This window comes from Alligator sinensis, unplaced genomic scaffold (genome assembly GCF_000455745.1).
Source record: "Alligator sinensis unplaced genomic scaffold, ASM45574v1 scaffold1115_1, whole genome shotgun sequence".
In the NCBI taxonomy this organism is placed as follows: domain Eukaryota; kingdom Metazoa; phylum Chordata; order Crocodylia; family Alligatoridae; genus Alligator; species Alligator sinensis.
This window is the reverse complement of record NW_005842317.1, coordinates 1,008,737-1,022,620: the sequence shown is the minus strand read 5'-3', so window position 1 is coordinate 1,022,620 and position 13,884 is coordinate 1,008,737. Positions and strand designations below refer to the sequence as shown.

The following is a 13,884-nucleotide window of genomic DNA, read 5'->3' as shown; positions in this document are numbered from 1 at the left end:
CTGCCCCTCGCGCATGACACCGAAGCTCCTCGCCAGCGCGGGGCGGACCCTTTAAGGGCGTGGCCGTTGCTCCTCACCTGCGTGACGTAGAAGGGGGGAGGGACTGCTCCCCCCACCTGCCCGCAGCGCCGCTCCGCGCCGGCCGCACCGGAAGTGGTTTCAGGCCGGGTGGGCGCGAGGGGGAGTGAAGGGGAAAGTCTCGAAGAATCTCGCGATATCTGAAAGCAGGTGGGAGGTGGAGGGACGAGGGGGCGCCTGGGCTGGGGTGTGGAGCCAGGGGCTAGGAGGCGTCTGCAGCAGAGCCCGGCCCGCGCGGGCGGACGGTCGATTCGAATTAACGGTTTGCCTTGGAACAGCCTCGCTCCGTTCGAGCTCGCTGCCGTTTAAATCCGGCGTGCAAAGGGCTGTGCCTCGTGTGCTCGGAGCGGAGCGGAGCGGAGCGGGGGGCAGTGGTGCGTTCCCGCCCCACCCGGCGTCAAACGAGCACAGCAGCGTGTGCGCCTAGTGGGGCAGCCCCAGCGAGTTCCTGGACTTCACAGCTCGCTACCATCCGCCGGATTTCTTTTTAAACTCTTCACACGCATTAACGACTCTTTCGCCTTTTGAAAAATAGTTTTAATGTTTGACCAATTAAGCTGGCCCTTCTTTTGCAAGTCTGCTGTCCATTAGCCATGCAGCTCCTCTTGCACAGCCCTGCAGAGAGTTTGTAACTAGGTAAAAACTACAGTTAATTCCTCAGGTGTGGAATTAACTTTCTGTGAAGTGTGATGAAGATGCTCAAGAGAATCATGTTTTATGAATCCTGATGAGACGTACATCTAACTGTAATGACCACAATGTAAAGCATTGTAAAGCAGCAATGGTGTTTGAGTATTTTTTTGCCTGTTTGTGTCTTTGAATAGTGCATAATATATGTTGTAGTGCATGAATGCACGTTCCAGTAAAGCTATATTTATGTTTGCTTCAATCTTAAACTGAATACAACCCTAGGCCCTTAGCGTATTAGTAAAGCTTCTAGTTTCCTTTTACCTGGAGAAAAATGTGTGTTATTTATCGGTGATGATGACAAACCACAGCACGTGCAGCTCTTTTTTTCAAAACCCCCGATCTACCCATGTCCTGGCCTTATCAGGGTCACATTAAACCAGCAGTCTGCTTTTAGCCTTAGGTTCCAGCTCTGCCAGTGACCCATGCTGTGACCATGAGCAAAGCTGCCCCCTCTGCAGTTTCCAAAAGGTGAATTTGGAGCATCCCTGTCTACCATGTCACAAGAACAGATTTATTCAAGCTATATTATTACTGAGAGCATTGTAATCGCCTTAAATATCAGAGTTTCTTCCTAATCAACTGTTTATAATCTATTTTAGATTAATACAAAATAGATGACTGTCATGCACAAAGTGATACAGGCAGGATTGGGAAGAAGATAACCATTAGAAGGCTATGTGGATGTAAACAGGCAAGGGGATTTGGTTGGTGTATTGGGAACTGGTGTGATTGATGTACGTATGACTTAGTATCTTCTACTTGCAGTGCAGTCTTTTTTTTGGACCACTGAACCACAGTATTTAAATGGCCACTTAAAAGTTCAGTCATGCAAACACTTGCAGGTGGGTAACTCCACACACGTAAGCAAGTACTCCCATAAAATTACGTATTTCAAGAATACTAAAGGTATTCACACGCATAAAGGACTGCTGGATCGTTGTCGGATACTTTTCAAAGAAGCCCTTTAGCAAGACCTTAGTGCCAGTATTTCTAAAGAGTGTTTGACTTTGGAACCTTAATGACCTCTTAATGTAACTTTTTTTAAATTATAATTTCCTAAATTTTAAAAAAGCCAAAAATCCCGAATTCCCTTGTGTGTGACTATACTGATACCCATATGAGTTGTGTGTGATGGTGTAACATGCAGCAGATAAGTACATTGCCCAATGTCATCTTCAGTGTGGACTAGCCATTACATGAGGAGGAAACTGATTTTGCTAGTGGGTCTCACTGGTGACAGGAGCAGAATTCATTTCATGCCTGTCATATCAGTCTAATGCTGATATCAACAGTGTTAAAAGAATCACAAATCACAAGAAATCTCATGGACCTCACAACTAACACATTTCCTCTAAGGGTCTCACAGAGGGAGATTAAGTGACATGTTCAAGGTTACACTGTATGGGGCTTGAACCTGAGTCTCCCAGGTGCCACTGAGCCGTTCTTCCTCCTCAGGAGTGGAATGTTGTGGTTCAATTCCAAGTTCTAGAGGATGTGACCTGGAGAGGTAGGTTTCAGAGACTCTACCTCTGTTACCAACCTGTCTCTATCCCATGTCTTCATCTAGTTGAGTTCTGTCCCAGTCTTTAAACATGCATGTCAAAGATCCTCACTCCTTTGCATTCCTGTTCAGCATATATGCCCTGGGGGGCATGGGAAGTCAATCATTCTCAGTGCACATTAAATCTTAGATGAACATTTTTGGCAGGTGTGCCACAGATTAGCCCTGCACCCTCATGAGTACCACTCAGATTCCTTTCCCTTGCTCCGTCTTCAGCTGAGCTTTTGGGTCCCTGCCCTGTGTTCCACAACAAAACTGCTACTCTGCTTACTGCTCTGTGGTCCCTGCCTGATGATCTGCTTTCTGCTCCCTGTCCTATCTGTCACTGTGTTGTCTGTCTCCTTCCCAATTTGTTGCTTATCACTCCTTGTGGCACCTGTGGTACAGGTTGGAGTGCCAGAGTGTGGAGATGTTAGAGAACCTCAATAAAACAGTCATTATGAGTTTTTAACTTGATCAAAATAGCATATTTTCCTTCACATTCATCTCTGAAACAACTGAATGGGGGGGGCGGGCTTTTTACTAAAACAAACAAAAAAATCAGCCTGAGGCATGGAAAGTACAAGTTTGGCAAATTTATAAGCAACTGTTAACAGGTCATAAACAAAAAGTATGAAGCAATCTTAGTTATAAACTACCATTGCTTTCTGTCATACATGTCACAACCCAAAGTTGTGAGTTTTTGTTTGTGTGTGCTTCGGCACTGCTAAATTATGTTCCCGTTAAATTGCAGCTTCTTTGCACGGTGGAGTTCTCTGCTGCAGAGGAGAACTCCGGTGCAACGGAGAATTTTCCCGCCAAATTTGTAGCTTTCTTTGCATGGTGCATTTCTTTCTCAGAAATGCACAGTGCAAAGGAGTTCCCGCCATTTGTATTTTAATTCGAGCCCCATTATTGGCTTGTGTTAAATTATGCACACGTGGCGGCTAGCAATTGGCTTGCTAGCCGTATAAAGAGCTTGGGTGGTTTCCGCCCAAGTTGGAGAGAAGGCAATTGGAGTTCGAGAGGGAGAACGTGAAGATCTCTAAGCGCTGTGAATCCTTACGAACCCAACGCATTTCTTAAGAAGGCAACAGAGGTCTAAACAGCCTCTGGCCTCTCCCCGTCGCCGAGCGCAATCCTAGACGTATCCCTATCCTATATACTCAAGAACCAAACCCACTGAGCTTCGACAACTCCGTGGGAAAGAAATTGCTGAACCCGCGGAGCCTTAACAACTCCGGGGCCCAAGAACCAAATTTGTCGTAGTCCTCCAACGAGGATTTAAGCAGAGCTGAACCTGGAAACTGTCCAGCCTACACCGCGACCATCTTGGGTGTAAGTAAATAATCTTTGAATCAACCACTACGCGTCTGTGACTAATTCTAGCCCGTGCGTGCCTTGCCGCCGCACGGTTTCCTCTGACCCCGCGTGCCCGGGCTGCTGGCCACAGCCTGTGTGCGCAAAGATGGGTCCGCATATCGCTCCTGGCTCACACATGGCGACATGGACGGGATCGGGAGGCGGCCTGCACAATATACATTATATTCAAAATTACATCTTGTTATGTGTTAGGAAGTGTATTCTTTATATTATGAATCAAAAGTCCATTGGCTTGAAATGTCTTTATAGTTTTAATAAAGGTTCAGACTGACATTTATAATACGTTGTTTATTCTGAAGTCCTAATGCTGTTGCTTAGATTAGAATTAAAATTGATATAACCCTATATTCTTCAACATTGTGCCATCTTTTATTTTTGTGCTGATGTTGTCATTATTTTCATTTGAATTTGTTTATAGTTACTTCCACTATTAAATGGTCAATTGCATTCAGCATCTCTCATCTTCTCAGCAGTGAAGGGCCTCAGACTTCAGCTTTGATACTGAAATTCATTACACTTGTTCAGAGTCTCCAATGAAGCTAGAGAGGCTTCAGCTTTGCTTGTACAGACCTGTTGACTCCTAGGGTGATAATAAACATTACAGATAATCAAAACTGTATATAAAGTGCATGTTCTAATTTTAGTATAAATATATTGATATTCAGTGAATTAGTTATTCAGTATTGAATATTGATATTCAGTAAGTTATTCAGTAACTTTCTGTAGTTTATGTATTGCTCTGTTGTAACTATCCTAACCAGACACTGCAGAATTCTTAGAGGTTGCCACTGAAGAATCAAAGTGTTAATAAGCATTTGAATATAGCTGGGGTAAAAAAATGTTAGAAGTGTTATGTAAGGGAAAGGAATATTGGCATTACATAGTCTAAAAAGCCCAAATTACGCATCTAATTGAAAAGATAAGAATCTTACTTGGGACCAGATCTTTGCCAGTGTTAAACCTTCCAAGAACCACAGAACTGGTTTGGTTTAGTTATGTGGGGACTTAGGGCAATGAGATTTCATTACTGTTTCTGTTAGTTACACCCTTAAGATAGGTGCCAATATGTTTGGAACTAGCAAGGCTAAGAGGGGGATACTGGTTTGTGGGCAGCTCAGTGTCTCCATATACAATGCCCAGGTTTTTGTGCCCTGGAGAAGTCACTCCAGCTTCACTTTATTTTCAAGCGAGGGTTATGTTCAACCAGCTGATATCTCACTTGTTGTAATTCTGTTGTCTCACAAGACAGACAGATGTCTACTACTACTACACTCTTAAACATTCACATTGGAAAAAGACTTGTAAAACAACCAGTGTTGTTATGCAATCCCAGACAGAAGGCAAACAAAGGGAATTTAGTAAAAACATTTTTACCTTGTATTCTTGTACTTTTTTTCCTTCTTTTTTTGTTCAGTGCCGTTTTATTAGTTTTATACTAGTGAAATTCATTTCTGTTTGGGTTGTCTGAGAGGTCTCATTTGCCATTTACAAAACTAAGTGACAAACTGGTAAATTCAGCAGCCAGAGCAGAGTGAATTGGTTAACTGGCCAACGAACAATTGTTTCCATCTTGTAGGCAGCAGACCCATTTTAAGAACTGTTTTACACTCCGTTACCAGAGCAATTTAGGATTCCTGCAGTATGTTTTTTGTAATACATGTAACGGATTTGATCGTTCCTTTTCAAAAGGGATTTTTGTATGAAAGTTAAATTACTAAAACCAAGTGTGAGGCTAAATAGTATCTCTTTATTTTCTGTAGGAGTCTTGTGTTTCTAATAGATGATTGTGCCATAGGAAAAAAAAACAGATTATATACCATTATCACACCACCACCACCCTCAACATTCTGTTTTCATCACAGTCTAATTCCTAAGCAAACTATCCAAAGAATCCAAAACATGGAGAGTCTCAGCGTTATGATTTAAATGCTTTGGGTTCTGAGGGCTCTAGTATGCAAAGTTAAATATGTGAATACTTCCATCACTATTCTGTGAAGCACTTAAGTTTTAGACTAAAGTTCTTTGCTACACTGGGGCCCAAGGTAAAGGTATTTTTTTTAATTTATCCCTGGCAGTACTTCACAAAATGACACTAAATCTATACCATAGAGAGCTTAAGCAATGTAGCACCTGACATGCATTTGATGCATGGAGTAGAGGGGATGAAAAAAGATCATTCTCTTTGAAGGACCTATTCAAAGCCCACTAATGTAAACTCAAATTTAAATTGTCAAAATGGAGCTTAGGTGAAGTTTAAGTGATACATAGGTCTTATGTTGGTCTTCTGAACAAGATCGATTTCATCCTGGGCTTGAATTTCTTCACTTAGCACAAGTAAAAAACTGAATAATTATCTTTGTACTGAAGTACTGTACTAAACTCTTGGAGAATTTAATTTATATAATATGGATTTACCTATAACAATTTTGAAGTTCACTAATTAAGTCTTAAAGCTCATAATGTTCCTGTCCCTGTGGTTATTAATAGACACCAGTCATAATTTTGTTTAAAAAGCAGGTGTTGTAGATTAGCCAGGAGATGGCACCAGTAAATCCTGCGGTAGGACATAAAACTGTAGTAATCCTTATATTTTTCCTCAAATACTTTAAAAAAAATGGAAGAACTGGACAAAATATTGTGGGTTAATTAAGATATTAAAATAGTCATGGAAGAAACCATTTCAGTAACACAAAACAACATTTTTTCTACCAGGTGTGATAATGAGTTGAAACTTCATTACTTTAATCAAGCTGCAACAAAAATCAACATAGTCACGTGGTTTTAAAAGTAGTTTCAATAGTTTGTGTTCTATCAACATGTTTTATATAACAATTAAGAAGTTTAAGTTTGTGCGATTCTTCTGAGCAGCTGTAGAGTTGTGATATCAGGGCTCCTTAGACTAGAGGACTACAATGTAAGCCCAAAGAATGCTCCAAAGTGAAGAAAAAATGGAGACAGAGAGCTGTTTGTAAGCCTTTAGTGCTTTGTCTAGATCTGTATATTTCTTGTTTCACCTAAAGTAAACAAAAGTGATTCTACATTTAAGAGTGTAGCGGTCTGTTTCCTGCCACTACTGCATGTGTTTAAATATGCAAACTGTAAACTCAGAGCGCACAAATTCAGAGCTCTGGGAAAAGTTGAGTAAGCTACTGGGAGCCCTAGGGTAGAGGTGCCAACATGGGTCTCAGGTCTGCTGGGCTACAAGGTCCTATTTCCATGAAGGGTTAGCAGACAGAGAGATTGTGCCCAGAGAGTTGTGCCAGGAAGGCCAAGAAAAGAAACATTGCCAGAGCCTGCGTTGATCAAGGGAAGCTTTAAAAAAGCCAGGCGGTCTAGTTTGTTGTGACCAAGCCCAGCTACCTGGCAGGTGTGATAATCTGCATTTAGTAAGCCATTTGAATGGATGTCTTCGGAAATATTACTCGTTAAATTATTCAAACTGGCTTTGAGATTAGCAATGTCACTGAACTTGCAAACTGCCTGAACGACAGCAGACAAAAGGATTTAAAAAATTACAATCCTCTGAGCTAGGAAGGTGTCCAGTGATTGCTTTGCATGCTAGTGTTAGACCTGGCCCTATTTTACTAGTATGTTTTTAATGAAGCTCCATAAGAAGGCATAAACCTCTATTACTAGCAAACGATTAATAATTTAATATGATACTGAATTTAAATGTGCAGTAAACATGAATGGAGACAGTAAAACAATATTTGGGCCTAGAAAAGTAAGAAAGAGTTAAGGCAGGAGCCAGATGGGGCTGTGTAGCAGGATGCATCCCAAAGGTAGCCCTGACATTCCCTGGTGCTGGCCTTAATCCTGCCCAGATCACCCACTTCAGCGTCTCAGGATCTCACCCTGCTTCTGCTTCTGCCACACCTGGATGTTAAAGATAACAGCAGGAGGAGGCAGCCCTCAGAGGCTGATGAGCTCCAGTGGGTGCTCCTTCTGGTTCTCCGCTCCTCCTTGGGCTTGACGTGGCATGCATGAGTTGGTATTCTGACCCCACTGCACACAATTTCTCTCACCCTGGGGCTCCAACCTCACCTGGCCCTAATTGCCACAAGGGCTGAATTTGTGGCGCATGGTAGATCTTGGATTGCTTTTAAATGCCAAAGGTGATCTCCTCCTTAAAAAGGTTGGAGACCACTGTCCTAGCCCCTGCTACCCCTGACCCAAGGCAAGGCTGCTCACTGTTCAGCCCAGCCCCCACCGGCCTTCCTGACCCCAGGCAAGGCTGCTTACAGTCTCTCAATGGTTTGGCTTTAGTCCCCATGCATCTTCCTGGGTCTCTGATCCTGGAAGGGCTCTCTATTTGAGCCTTAGCCTCTCCACTCTGACCTGTGGCCTCTATACCACCCCTGTCAGGCACTCCCAGTCCTTCAGTGTTACTCTGTACCAGGTACAATACCCTGTTAAATCCCCTCCGGGGGTTTCCAGGATCTGTAATTACTACCACTTTCAGCGTCCCCAGGTCCCAGCGCTGCCTGGGCTCCCCTCTGTTGCCATCCAGGCCAGCAGGCATTCTGTCCACAATACAAACCGGGACCAGACTGCACCCCCTGGCTCAGGCAGCATTGCCAGGTCTTAAATATGAAATTATCATATTGGAAGCTTAAATTATTGTATTTGCTGAAAAACTATCGTACACTGAAACCATATGCAAATAAATCATCTTATTTACTGTATATTGCTCACTGTGACTCCCAGTGAGTGACAACTGGGTCATCAAAATTGAAGGGGGGGGGGTTTATTATTTTAAAGCAAGCAATCATAAGGAAGTGCTGACAGCAAACCCAAAAATCAGTTAAGAGTCTCTGACAGTGACTTGGATTTTGCATATGCAGCATTAATTAGCAGCCTTGAAAATTATTATGTATTTTGAACACTTTTACTATTGATCATATATTGTACAAGGGTCAAAATTATCATACTAATATGATAATTACTATACACCTGGCAACATTGGGCTCAGGAGCCATGCTTTTAGTAGGCTGGAGCTCTGTCCACTTGAGTCATATGGCTTAGCCCTCAGCCTTCTCTCAGGTGTTGCAGCCCTGAGCCCCTACCACTCAGGGCTGGATTAACACAGGCAAACTATGCACATGCCTAGGGCCCTAACTGAAGAAGGGGCCCAGTTGTGCTTATTTTACATATTAGAATTATCAAGTGAAAAAAAAGTAATATAAAAATTTCAACTTCAGCTGGGGGCCCATGAGTTTGTTTGGCTAGGACCCACTAAAGGGTTAATCTGGCCCTGCTACCACTGCCTTCTCCCCTGCTGCTCCTTAATCCCTTGTGGGTTTCCCTGGCTGTATGTAGCTCTGCAGCTGGCCCCTGCCCAGCCACCTACTTAATTGCAGTCCTTGATGCTGGCTCCCCACCTCTCAAGTAGCAGGAGTTAAAGGCCCCCTGGCACAGGCTGTTATACACAGAGGCAAGACTCTAATCTATTGCAGGAGTGAAGCACCCTAGAGAAATCAAGGATTGTTTCAGGTAGCGATTTAGAGATGTAGGCACAATTTTTCTGCAGATCAATACAAAAATATAATAATGCATTAGAGTACAGATGTTCAGGTAATCACAATCACAGAACAGCAAAATAACATTTGATACACCGCAAAGACCTGTATCTATTTTTTTTATTTAGTCCAGAACCTGGAAAATATGCCTACTGACCAGTTACCATGCCTTGGAAAAATGTGTTTAACCCCCTGAATATTTATAAAATGAAAGCCTCCCCCCCCCTCTATCCTTCTCTTCAAAAACTCTGACACAGACCTTTTCTTAGAATCTGGGTAATTTGTGTAGGAGTCTCGGGGGAATTCTTGCTTCTCGTATTCTCTTATGAAATTATGGAGTCCAGATCACAATCTAGCCTGAATAATCTTCATTCAAGGTGTGCTTTTAGTTATAATTGGTCAATTAGTCACATGGATTTATTTCTGTTGCCTCATTGAGGACAGGCACAAGCACTTCTGGTGCAAATGTTGAAATTTTTTCATTAATATTTGTGGCAGTAGACTAGATGATTCCACTGTTCATGGAAAGAGAACAATTGGAAATGAAAATGTGACCAAATGAATTCACTTACTTTTTTTTTAAAGGGTTTATGGAACATATTTGCGTCCTTGTCTTATTGCAGATTACAGTCAAGTTCAGGCCATTACCAACATGCCTACCTCTACAGACAAAGAAAGGGTACAGATTCCTTGGAATGGTAAACTATGCAGGATAATTTGTGCTTAATCTAGCAGCCAAACGAATCATCTGAGAGCTGCTGTGCAAAGTTTTCCCATTAACATGGGATGTAAATCTTAATGTAAATCGTCAGGGGCAGATTAATGCATGGGTCTGCAAGGTCCAGGCCCAGGGGCCTTTGCCAATCAGGGGCCTGCTGGGGTGTCAGGGGCAGAACAGCCTGGGTGGGCATCCTGGCCACAGGCATCCGGGGCAGCCAGCATGTGCTCCTCCCCTCCAGCTGGGCCAGGGCCAGGGGCTAGGGATGGGAGTGGGGCTCCCTCCAAGTGGTGGTGGCTTCCTAGGGCTGTCTGCTGCCAGGAAGCTCCATGGGCGGCCCTGCTCCCACTCCCTGCTGTCTGCGGGCAGCTGTTGGCACCAGCGCCAGTGGGACAGGATGGTACAGCCCCGCCCAGGCCAGCAGAGGGGCCGGCAGAGGAGCGAGTGGGCAGCTGGGGGCAGAGCTTGCGCCCCATCACAAGCCAGCCCTAGCCCAGGCCTATCCCACGGCGCTGGGGGACTGCAGCTGTGGCTGCACGACACCTGCCAAGAGGAGGGGCCAGGCTGGGGCCGGGACCGCCTTCATCTCAGCAGCGTTTGTGCCCCCTGGTTCACTTTGGATGTGCCGAGGAGGCCGGACAGGCCCAGCAGCAGCCCCTTGGCAGGCGCAGAGGGAACCTGCTCTGACCTGGGGGGTGGGCCTCCAATTTTCTGCTTGCCCAGGGCCCCAATAAAACTTAATCTGCCACTGTAAATTGTGGCCCAAGAACTCAGGTGACACAATATCAATGTAGCTGCACTGAGCAAGACCCAGCAAGCGGGAGAGGGGCAGCTCAAAAAACATGGAGGTGGCTATACCTTCTTCTGGAAGGGTAAATAGGAAGGAGAATGGTGACTTCATGGAGTTGGTTTTGCCATTAAGAATGAACTTCGTTGGGTCAGCCATGTCATCTGGATGTCCAACTCCAGACTCACAAAACAAGTTTTATTCTCCCAGCTCAGCCAAGATGTATGCTCAGGAGGAGGGCAGACAAAGTGCTTCATGGACATCCCTAAGGCCAACTTAAAAAATGCAACATTGATATCAACTCTTGGGAGACTATTGCCCAGGACTGCCCCAAATGGAGAAAGTCTGCTGCAGGGATCTCAGGACTTTGACACCTCCTGACAACAGCAGGGGATAGAAAAGCAGGAGCAGCAGAAACAGCATGTCATGGACCAAATCAAGAATCCAGTGCCTCCCATCCCACATGGAAACACATGTCCAAGCTGCAGTAGAGTCTGTCAATCCTAAATAGGCTTCATCAGCCATCTTTGGACACACAGATAAGACAGTCATAGAAGACAATCATCCTTGATAGCGAGAGAGTCCCTGAGAAGGAGAAGTCTTAGTGAAAAATTTTGAGAACCTGAAGGAGTTCATCAAAGAGTTACAAGATATGGTAAGTCTGAACCAAAATTGTCCATGGAGGTTTCCAAGGAAGGTTTTGAAATAGTCTTATTCCAATGGTACAGTCAAAACAGGAGATAGTGACTTAGACATCATAGGTGCTAACAAACTGGGTATCAATATGTTCAAATAGAGAAAGAGGCTCTGGCCTATTTCACAGCTATACACAATTTAATATCCTTACTTATGAAAGCCAGTGTGAGCTGACATTGACCAGCAACTGCTTACTGCAATTGCTACAGCATCCTTCATAAATTCAGAAATTATTTTTTCAGCTACAAATGAAAAATTTGAAAATTGAATGCAAATCTGGAAGATATTTGGTGGTTGGAAACATACTTTCTAGAACTTTTAACGAAAGTAGCAAAGTTCAGGGCAAAATTAGGTTAGGTGTGTGTCAATCTAGAAATAAAACCAAAAATCAGATCTGGCCTCAGATGGAATGTAGACTGTGATTTCCAGACTTACTGACTTACTGCTGTGAGGGAAACCTGTATGTAAATTAATGTTATTATCACAAGGATGTTCACATGGCATATGCCCAGGCCCTATCAGCAATTTAAGAACGCAGTAACAGTACTAGATGTACTTTTGTTTAAGGCACACCAGAATAATGATGCTTAAGGTACTATAGAAACATATATTAAAAAGAAATATATGAAGATTATCTAGTTTAAAGAAAATCTAAGAGGAGGGCCAGAGATGTTTTATACTGGTGTCAAATGATCAGTGATGAACAGCACAATCTGTCGAGGCAAATTGTAAATGCCAGAAATATGGGCCAAATCAAGCAAAAGAGATCACATTGGTGGAACAGGAAAAAGTGCCTCCTGGAGTAAAATAAGTGTAGGTTTATATCCTAGTCCAAAAGTGTCCAAATTGTGGCATGTATTCCATAAGTGGCACGGGTGGCTTCTGTGCCTGACACAGATTGAGAAGGAACAAGCAGCACAATGGCAACCAAGACAGAAAACAGAAAGCAGAGATCAGGCAGAGAGCGCAGGACAGAAAGCAGAAGGTAGAGTAGCAGATTGGACAGGAAGAGGGAATTGGAGTGGCACTCAGGGAGGGCATGGGGTTAATTTGTGGTACACCTGCTGAAAAGTTTGGCATCCACTGTTCTAGCTTGTTGTTCTCACATCTCAGAGATAGCCTTACTAGAAAATATGCATTTCAAATGTTTTTCAATATTTTGTAATCAAACTTAGTATACCTGACATAGGAATGCCTGATAATAGGCATGTTAGTAAACATGAGTATAACCAGTTTTTAGTGAAGCTTGGATTTAAGGTGTCATGAGAGGTACTGCATGGTCCGGGTCTGATCTAGGGGGCATGCAGTGGTGCAGTTGCACTCCTGCTTTCATTCTTGCTCAACCCAAACTTTAAAACCAACGGCCTGGCAGCAGCAGCAACATTTCTATTCGGTGATAGAGTCACTTCTAGCGGTGAGGGAGTCACTTTCCTTCATGAATCATTATATAATCATCATATAATCTACCTGATTCCTGCTAATTTCTCTTTAATCTACAGGTGGTAATGACCCTCTTTCCTTCGTAAGAATCTTAATGTTTCACTATCCAAATTATGGTTTCTTCTGCAACTGTTGCTGTTTGTTAGCCATTCCCAGTAATGTCTCTCTCTTATTTCACACATCTACTCAGGGGTGGTAATATTAACTTAAAAGTAGAAATAACTGACAGTGAAATACTGGAGGCAATGTCAAAACATTCAAGAAGGCTAGATTTTTTTTTACAAATCTGAATAAGAGATGTACACTTGACTATAATGACTACAGGACCCATGAAACAATCTCTTTTCAATGTTCTTGCCTAGTTTGTGGTGTTTTTAAAATGTATAAATTATCTAGCAAATGAGGGTACATCTCAATAAATTTGTATTTGTTCTTGCTTTGATCTTAAACTGAATAATATAGAAGTAGACCCCCCTAGTACAGGGGCAGGCAATTATTTTGGGCAGAGGGCCACTTACCCAGTTTGGACAAGCTGTTGAGAGCGCATGGGTAGCCCCGCCCCTTGACAGGTGCCCCGCTTCCTGGTCACCATCTTGGGACCAATGTCCCAATGTCTTGGCACCAGTGTCCTAAGGCCAGCACTGGTGGGACCCAAAGTGGGGCGTAGGCTGGCAGGGGTCTGTGGAGCAGGGCTGGGCTGCACCAGCAGGGAGAGGGGGGAGCTGGCCCCGCTCCATAGAGCCCCTGCCGGCCGGGACCCTGTACTCCTGACACCCTGCTCTAGGTCCTGCTGGCTCTGGCCCTGTGCCCCCCTCCCACTCACTCCCAGCGCCCTCCCAGCCCCGCGGTACAGGCGCGGGGCAGCGCACGGCTGACCCCTGCTCCGCGGCAGGGAAGGAGCTGGTGCTGAGCGCGGGGGAAAAGCGGCCCCTCGCCCAACCTGTGGCCGGCTCCCTGCTGCAGCCGCTCACAGCCCGCGCGGGGCTGTCCTGAGCAGGCACAGGCAGCCCGTTGGCCGTGAGCAGCCGCCGGG

At 44.2% G+C, this 13,884-nt stretch overlaps 1 protein-coding gene across 1 annotated transcript in view; it reads right to left on the bottom strand.

The window, feature by feature from the left end:
• Positions 1-4,245: 4,245 nt before the first annotated feature.
• Positions 4,246-13,884, bottom strand: part of BAALC (BAALC, MAP3K1 and KLF4 binding) — a 43,614-nt gene continuing 33,975 nt past the window's right edge. Inside the window, exon 3 of the mRNA XM_006028518.3 lies at positions 4,246-4,271. The gene's annotated coding sequence lies outside the window, so the exon portion shown is untranslated. The remainder of the gene's footprint in view (positions 4,272-13,884) is intronic.